Source organism: Molossus molossus, unplaced genomic scaffold (assembly GCF_014108415.1).
Source record: "Molossus molossus isolate mMolMol1 unplaced genomic scaffold, mMolMol1.p scaffold_m16_p_12, whole genome shotgun sequence".
Lineage (NCBI taxonomy): Eukaryota > Metazoa > Chordata > Mammalia > Chiroptera > Molossidae > Molossus > Molossus molossus.
The window spans coordinates 70,306,235-70,313,902 of NW_023425347.1; positions in this window are offsets into that span (position 1 = coordinate 70,306,235).

Below are 7,668 nucleotides of genomic sequence, written 5' to 3' on the forward strand. Positions count from 1 at the left end.
ACCCCTGACCCCAGTCCCTATTTTGGTGTGTTTTTATAACCTTTAATCAGTATCCCAAATGTATTTGTTTTGTTGCTTATCTATCTGTTTGTCTCTCAGTAGCACTAAGTGCCTTGGGCACAGGGACTGTCTCCTCAGTACTGCACCCCCAGTGTCCGGGCTGCCTGGCAGAGAGATGGTGCTCAATAAACATTAGCTGACTGAGGCCCCCTCCCACCCACCTCAAAAGACGGGATGTGGTCCCTAAACTCTGAACATTGATACTCAAGACTGAGGAGGGAGCTAAAGCCTGTGCCTGAATAGAGCCACGTCCTGAGGCCTCTGCCTCAGACCCAGCCTTATCTCTAAGGGACGCCAGCGATAACAGACCAGAAAAGAGAGAAGCCCTTCATGGCCAGAGGGTGCTCACTTATCCTTGGGTGCCTTCCCTGGAGGCCCTTTCGTCCCATTTCTTTGGGCCGCTGCTGGGCCTCAGCCACATCTGCACCCACAGCTGGGTGCATCCAGCATAGGAAGAGGTCCTGGATGGAACCACTGAGGAAACTGGGGGCAAATATCACACAGAATAAAAACCCTAAAGGACGTTCAGAAATCAAGTCTGTCTGAAGCAGGCAGATGGCCTGTACAGATGACCCTCCAACCTATCCTCTGCACAGGAATTAGAGGCCCAGAAAAAGCCAGGGCCACACAGCGAGGCCAGAGAGCAGGACCAGGCAGGAGGCAGGTTCACGAGGTCCTAGACCTAGACAGAGCTTGGCCCTCACACTTCTCCTCCTGCTCAATTCAACAATGGTATTGGTTCAACACCAGCTCTGGGCCAGGCTCTGGGCCATGCCAGGTCCTGCTCAGGGAGCTCCATCTGGGTGTGGATGAGAACTGTACATGGTGGCCAAGAGGGATCAAGAGAGGGAGGGGGCTTGCTCTCCCCAAGAGTAACCAAACAAGGCTTCCTGGAGAGGGTGTCATGTGGATGGGTTCTGAAGAATGAATAGGCTTTTCCCAGAAGGAAGGACCAGCAAGAGCAAAGACAGAGGGGAAAGGGCACAGTGAGGGTCCAGTTAGGTTGGACACCTCAGAACAGTGTGGAAAGAAAATGTCCCCTCCCCGCTGGAGGCGAAGGGAGGGTGGGGTGACCTGTGAAGGACCCAGGCTTCCAGGTCTGCCAGCCTGTCAGGTGGAGCTGGCAACAAAGAGCAGCTTTGTGCTCACGCTCACACTCACACACACCGCACACGCCCCACACAAGTTCTCTCCAAGAATGACTCTTCGAGCCTGGTTGCCAAGATAAAGGAGCCACTGGGCGGTCAGCCACCAGAGGAAATATCGCTCCTGTGCCTTTTGTTGTTCAAAGGGCTTTTCGAAATCTCCAGTCTCTGTCTTGGAAAGGATCCCAGGCTGCGGTGGTGGTTTCCCACAGCTGGAGATGTGGGTGATGAAGGCGCAGCCTCCCTGGCCTGGCAGAGGGGGAGGAGAGCCCCGGGGGGCCAGGCTTGGAGCATTAGCAGTAGGGCAGCAGTTTAATTCTTCACTTCCGTTATTCACTCACTCAATTCCCACGAGCCTGGGGGTAGGCAAAGATCTCCCCATTTTACAGATGATAGACGGAGGTTCACAGAAGCCTAACACCTATTAAACAGCCCCACCGTGAGTTAATACTAGAAATGAAACAGACTTAGCTCAGCCCTGGCCCCATTCTGAACCCCATCTCTGACCTCCAATTGAGCTGTGACTTGCCCTAGACTGAGCCCTACCCCTCGCCCCAGCGGATCCCTGGTCCCAGCCACACACAAAGCTTTGACCCTGGTGCCCTTCTGAGCCCCTAACAGCTGTGACCTACACTAGACTGATCCCTGGTCCTAGCGTCAGATTGCTTCTCCTGTTAGCTTTAAACCCCATGAGGTCGGAGACCTGTGCTTCTCATTCACCCCTGCTACTTTACATATATGTGTGATTATTCTAATAATCTCTAACTATAGGGCTAGGGGCTAAGTCTGTTGTTGTTTACAAGCACTAACAATAGTGTAATTATGGCAATAATAACAAGCATTTATTGTGCATTTACTAAATGCCAGGCTTTATGCTCAGTGTTGTCCCGATGTTATCTCGTGTAATCCTCCCGAAACAGCCTGAAGTACATATTGTCATGAGCCCATTTTACAGATAGGGACACTGAGTTCCAGTGTCACACTAGGAAGAGGTATGTAAAGAATAGCATGCTCTTAGTAGTTCTCTCCACCCATCACACTCAGCTGCCTAGTGAGGGATGGGTGTGGACTGGGAAGCCTCAGCTATAAGAGAAAGGGGAGGCATTTGAACAGGTGGGAGAAGCCGAGGGCTATCTGGAGACTCTGAGTCTCTGAAGCAACAGAAGAGCCAGGCGAGTCTAGGGAGATTGTGATGAAGGAGCGAGACCAGCTACACAATTTGTGGAGTCCAGTGCAAAATGAAAATGCAGGACTCCTGGTTAAGCAATTAAGGATGTCAAGATAGAGACATCAGAACATTATGGGGCTTGAGCCCAGTGTCCTATGTAACTGCACAGGTCACACACCCGTGAACATGGTCCCAAGAGGGAGAACAGTGTGTGAGGACGGATGTGTGGATGGTGGCAGCTAGGACCAGGTCTGACTCGCGTGTGGGTAATGTGGGCAGTATCCTCAGCAGACATAGGGCAGCAATCATGGAGTGTCTCTGGGCACCAAACTGGCAGTGTGGCTGGAGAGGCCCCTATGTAGGGGGGAATTGGTGTGCCACTATCTATAAGTGTGAGTAAGCCAGGAAAAATGTGCATCTTGGGGATGGGGCGAGTGTGTGTGTAGCATCCAGGTGACAGATCACGAGCTGTGTGTCTGAGGACTTGGCAGGGGGGTGGGGGGGGTATGAGTAGGGGTCACCATGTTCCATGTGTCTGAGAGGATACATGTGTGACTGTGTGGTTGTGAAGGGGGAGGGTATGTGTGTAATTGGGAGTGAGTGGGAAAATGTAAGCTCATCTCCACCTACCCTCCTGGGTGCTGGCCTGTGCTGCCTTCCCTGCTGTGAGGGCTCCCAGGTAAAGGTGTCCCCTGGCCTGCCCTGGCCCTGCCCCAGGCCTTCATGGAGTCAGGCGCCCTCCCGGAGACATCCCTGCCTGCTGTAGGATGCAGAGCCAGAGAGCTGCCTCTTGGGCTGCTGGGGCGATGCTGGGCCAGTGGTGTCGGGTTCCCTCGCAGGGCTCTCCCTGGGCAGCCCTCTGAGGACCTTTGTTGGAAGTTCAGACAAACTTGTCAGGGAGGCGGGCTGGAGGTTGCCTCCTAATCGGCTTTCCCAGAAGGGAGAGGAGAAGGGGAGATTGGGGAGGGGGCTGGGAGGCGGGGAGGGACTTCCAGCCCTGGGCAGCTCTAGGGAAAGAGGGAGGGAGGGAAGGGCCCAGCTCTCCCTGCCCTAATGGGGTACATCTCCCAAGACCCTCTCAGCAGGTGTCCCTTCCCCAGGGCACCTAAGGAACTAGACTCCTGGCCAAGGCCTCAGAACAGGAGGGTTTGGGGAGCAGTCTCAGGGAGCCCCTGCCTTCTCATCTCACCTACCAGGGCTGTCTGAGCACACACAGCAGGCCAGACACAGCCACTCACCCCGCCCCCCGCCCCGCCCTGCCTCCTCCAGACCCTCTCCTCATCTCACGGGAGCCTCCCAGGCTGGACATGGTTAACGACTCCCATTCAACAGCAGAGGAAGCTGAGGACCGGAGAGGGGCAGTTATTTGCCCATGGTAACTTGTCCCAACCCCATAATAGAATCTTCTTTGCTTCATAGTGTTTCCCTGAGGTTCCATCCTCAGCATTTCCCAGTGTGACCTCATTTAGATATGGCTTCATTCACCATGTCTCTGCTGACAACCAGCAAGGTAAAGAGCATAGATTCTGAGGTTAGCCAAGTCCACACCTTGGGTCACCCATTACTAATGTGTGGTGTTGGGTATGTTATTAAACTTCTCTGTACCTCAGTTTCCTCATCTATAAAATGGGGATAATAATAGTACCTACCACATAGAGTTGCGTGAGGATTAAGTGACTTAATATTTGTAAAGTGCAAGGCACAGAGAAAGTGCTATATAAGTATTTGCTACATAAATTAAAGTCTAAGTGAGCAGTGCTGATCCAGTACATCCCAACATCTCTCTTGAATAAATTGAAGGCTCCTCCAGTGCAGTGAACATGACCAGCCTGAACTCAGGCTCATCCCCCAACTCTTACCCCAGCCCAAGGGTCCCCATCTACCTGTTGCCATGCCAGAGACTCGGGAGCACCCTTGACCCCTCCCATGCTGCAGTCACCACAGTGGTGCTACTTTCTAAATCTCTCATCAACATGACTCCTTCTCCCCACCCCTCTTCCTCTTCCACTTGGATGCCACCTTCCTCTCACCAGGACATGACAACCAGGCCTCCTCTCTGGCCTCTCTGCCTCTTCATGAACCACCATGCCGCAAACCTATAGGACAGGGGTGGGATTTATAAAATGCAAGGCTGACCACCCCATTCCCCACTGAAAATAGCTTCCAATGTGTTCCCCCAGGCCCTCCAGCTTGAGTCCAAGCTTCTAACTTCCCTTTCCACCCTCAGCCCCTGACACTACCCCACCATCCTTAAGCCCCACCCAGACAGGCTCCCTGATCCTCCAGGGTTCAGGGGCTCACTCAGCCTACCGGGTGCTGTAGCACTGTGTGTACCATGCCTCTCCCAGGACACACTTCTCTCTTACCCTCCTGATAAACACTGAACCTATGGGACTGCTCAAAAGTCTCCCTACCTAAGGACCTTCCTGGTCTCCCTCTTCTGTACTCCCACTCTCTATTTTTGAACCCCCAATTGCCCTATGTTGTAACGTCTGGAGAGCAGGGACCGTATTCTCCTTACTTCTTTCTATGTGCCGAGCACAGGGCCAGGCAAACAGCAGGTGCTCAGTGTGCATAAGTAATTGGAACTGCAGGGCTACCTGGCTCGCTCTACACCAGGAAAGGTGTGCACTGTGGTGCTGAGCTATGTGGGAGGCACAGTGGCTCAGGTCCCCGAAAGATCAGTGGGAGATTTGGGCAGACATTTGATCTGTCAGCCCCTGACAGGGAGGTGGGATGGCAAGGTGAAGGGGTGTGCTCTCCGCCCTAATCCTCAACCCCACTGGAGAGAGAGGAATGCATCTCCTGGGGTCTGCCACCACCCTTGGGGACTCTAGCAGGCAGCTCCCTGCACTCTATTCAGACTGCTTGGGTTCTGCTACCAGGAAATCTCCAAAGGTGACAGTCACCCCTCCCAAACCCCAGCCTCAAGCTGGCACAGAGGCCCTGTGCAGACACCCTGGAACTCTGGGGGAAGGGTGGTGAAAGCTGAGCAGGAGAGGTTGCCTGTCATTTGTTCTTTTTTTAAAAATGTTTTTATTGATTTTTGTTTTTTAGAGAGAGGAAGGGAGAGAAAGAGAAACATCGATGTGAGGGAGAAACATTAATCGGCTGCCTCTTACACACCCCCTACTGGGGATCGAGCCGAAACCTAGGCATGTGCCCTGACCGGAAATCGAACCGGGACCTCTCAGTCCATGGGAGGATGCTCAGTTCACTGAGCCACACTGGCTGGGTATGTCATCTTTTTCTTGAAATGCAGAAGGAACTGAGATTTCATAAGAATAACTACTTAGTTGTACCCTTTTTCTGCAGTTATTGCCTACATATAGTCTCACAGTCTCCCTCTCTCTTGCTCATGCATAAGCAGACACATACACAAATGCAAGCAGACACTTAAGAATTCATGGCACAGGTTCTCACGTGTACGTATAGGCTATAATCTCACACACACACACACACACACACACACACACACACACCCTCACCCAGAAGGTCCTTCATAATTCTCAAATCCATGCTGCCACCCAGAATAGAAGCCCCTTCTCCGTCCTCTGCTTGCTCATCCTGGAGGACAACGCGCTCTCTCCGGAGGCCACCTATCCCACTGGGGAACAGTTCTACCTTAGATCCATTTGTGCCTTCCTGTCAGGCCCCTTTAGCCTTGGCTTCCTTGCTATTTCCCACAGAAGCCCCTGCCCTCTCCATCCTATAGAACCACCCTCCAGGCTTCCCTGAGACCCCCAGGTGCCCCTGTCCCTGGCCACCCTGCTGTGTGCTTGGTTGAGGTCCACACAGCCCAGAGTAGATGGAACTCTTCCCCACCCTTCCCTCTGTTCCCATGACCACTGCAGAGTGACACACCAGCTGCAGGTGGGTAAGGGCCATGAAGAGACCCCCGAGCCGCCAATCATGAGGCAGGCCTGCCCCCTCCCCCACCAGCTGCCCCGCCCACTGCAGGCATCTCTGGGAATGAACCTGGACGAAGGCTGTGCTGCCAGATTCTCTTTTATTAGCCAAGTAAGACAAAGAATAGGTCACAACGTCACAGGAAGTCAGACAGACGGACCGATACACGGGATAGTGTCATGCTGCACTACCGAGGGGCAGGGCAGGGAAGGGGGGGTCTGAGTCCTGTTTTTTCAACTAACAGAATAAATAAATACGGTACACAGTGTTTTTGCCACAGGCTGGCGCAAACTCTAAGCACAAATGCTCACAAAACAGCTGGTTTGGAAAGCAGTCTGTACAGCCTGCAGGCCGTGGGGTCGGAGTGGGGGCCCAGGCCCCTCTGAACCATGCTCTGGGGAAGTGAGGAAGCAGAGAAATGAAGACCTCAAATAGAAGGGAGAGGTGAGGAATGCGGCCTTCCCAAAAGGGACAGTCCAAGCTCCATCATCAGGGTGACACAGCCAATTCAGCTTTAGTGCCAGGGGCCAGGGGCCACCCCAAGCCCATCCCCTCTGATCCCATAGGAGACCCTTAGTGCTCGAGTCTCCTCTGGCTCTCTAGCTGCTTTCAGTAACTGAGGCTGGTCCCTTAAACTAGTGGAGATCTGCCCAGGCTCAGGGATCTGCCCTGCCTTCTCCGGGCTGGTAGAATTGGGTCAACTGGATGAAGAAATGTTGACAAGGATCCGAGGGAAGCTGGGCTGAGCCCTAGCGGGCCTGGCTCCAGCCATGACACAACAGGACTCTGGGATGGACGTGCCCCTTAGGAGATCAGGGGAGGCTACCTAGAGGAGGTGATGTTTAGAGCTGTTGGACTCCAAGGCCCAGTGACAGTCATTTGCATCCAGGGACAGGCAAAGAGCTTCAGTCCCCATGCCTGATCCAGATGAGATTTTGTTCGGTTCAGAAACAGACCTTCCTGGAGTTGATCCCAGAGGACGAACCAAAAATTCCTTTTGTCTCCTAGAGTCTGTGCCACCCTCCTGTCCACCCCAGTCTCCACCTCTGGTGTTCCTGTAGTTTGTTGGGTTCACCTTCCAAATTCTGGATCGCAGATCCTGCTTCATCTGACCCCTGTTCAGAAACCCTAGCCTGCTATGGAGGTGGGATCTTTAGTGTGGAGTCAAGACCCTGAGCCCCACCTCTCAGGAAGCCAGCCACGTCTTCCCTGCTGTCTGCTGAGTCGCATCCACTGTTTTGTTCAAACAGCTTTCCTGGCCCAGGCTCCCATCCTCCTCATTTTTATTTTATTTTTTCCATTCAGAGCCTTTCCATCTGCCTCAGCCAGACCCCCAAGGATGGCGAGCATCAACTGTTCTGCAGACCAATCCTACCAACTGACCCC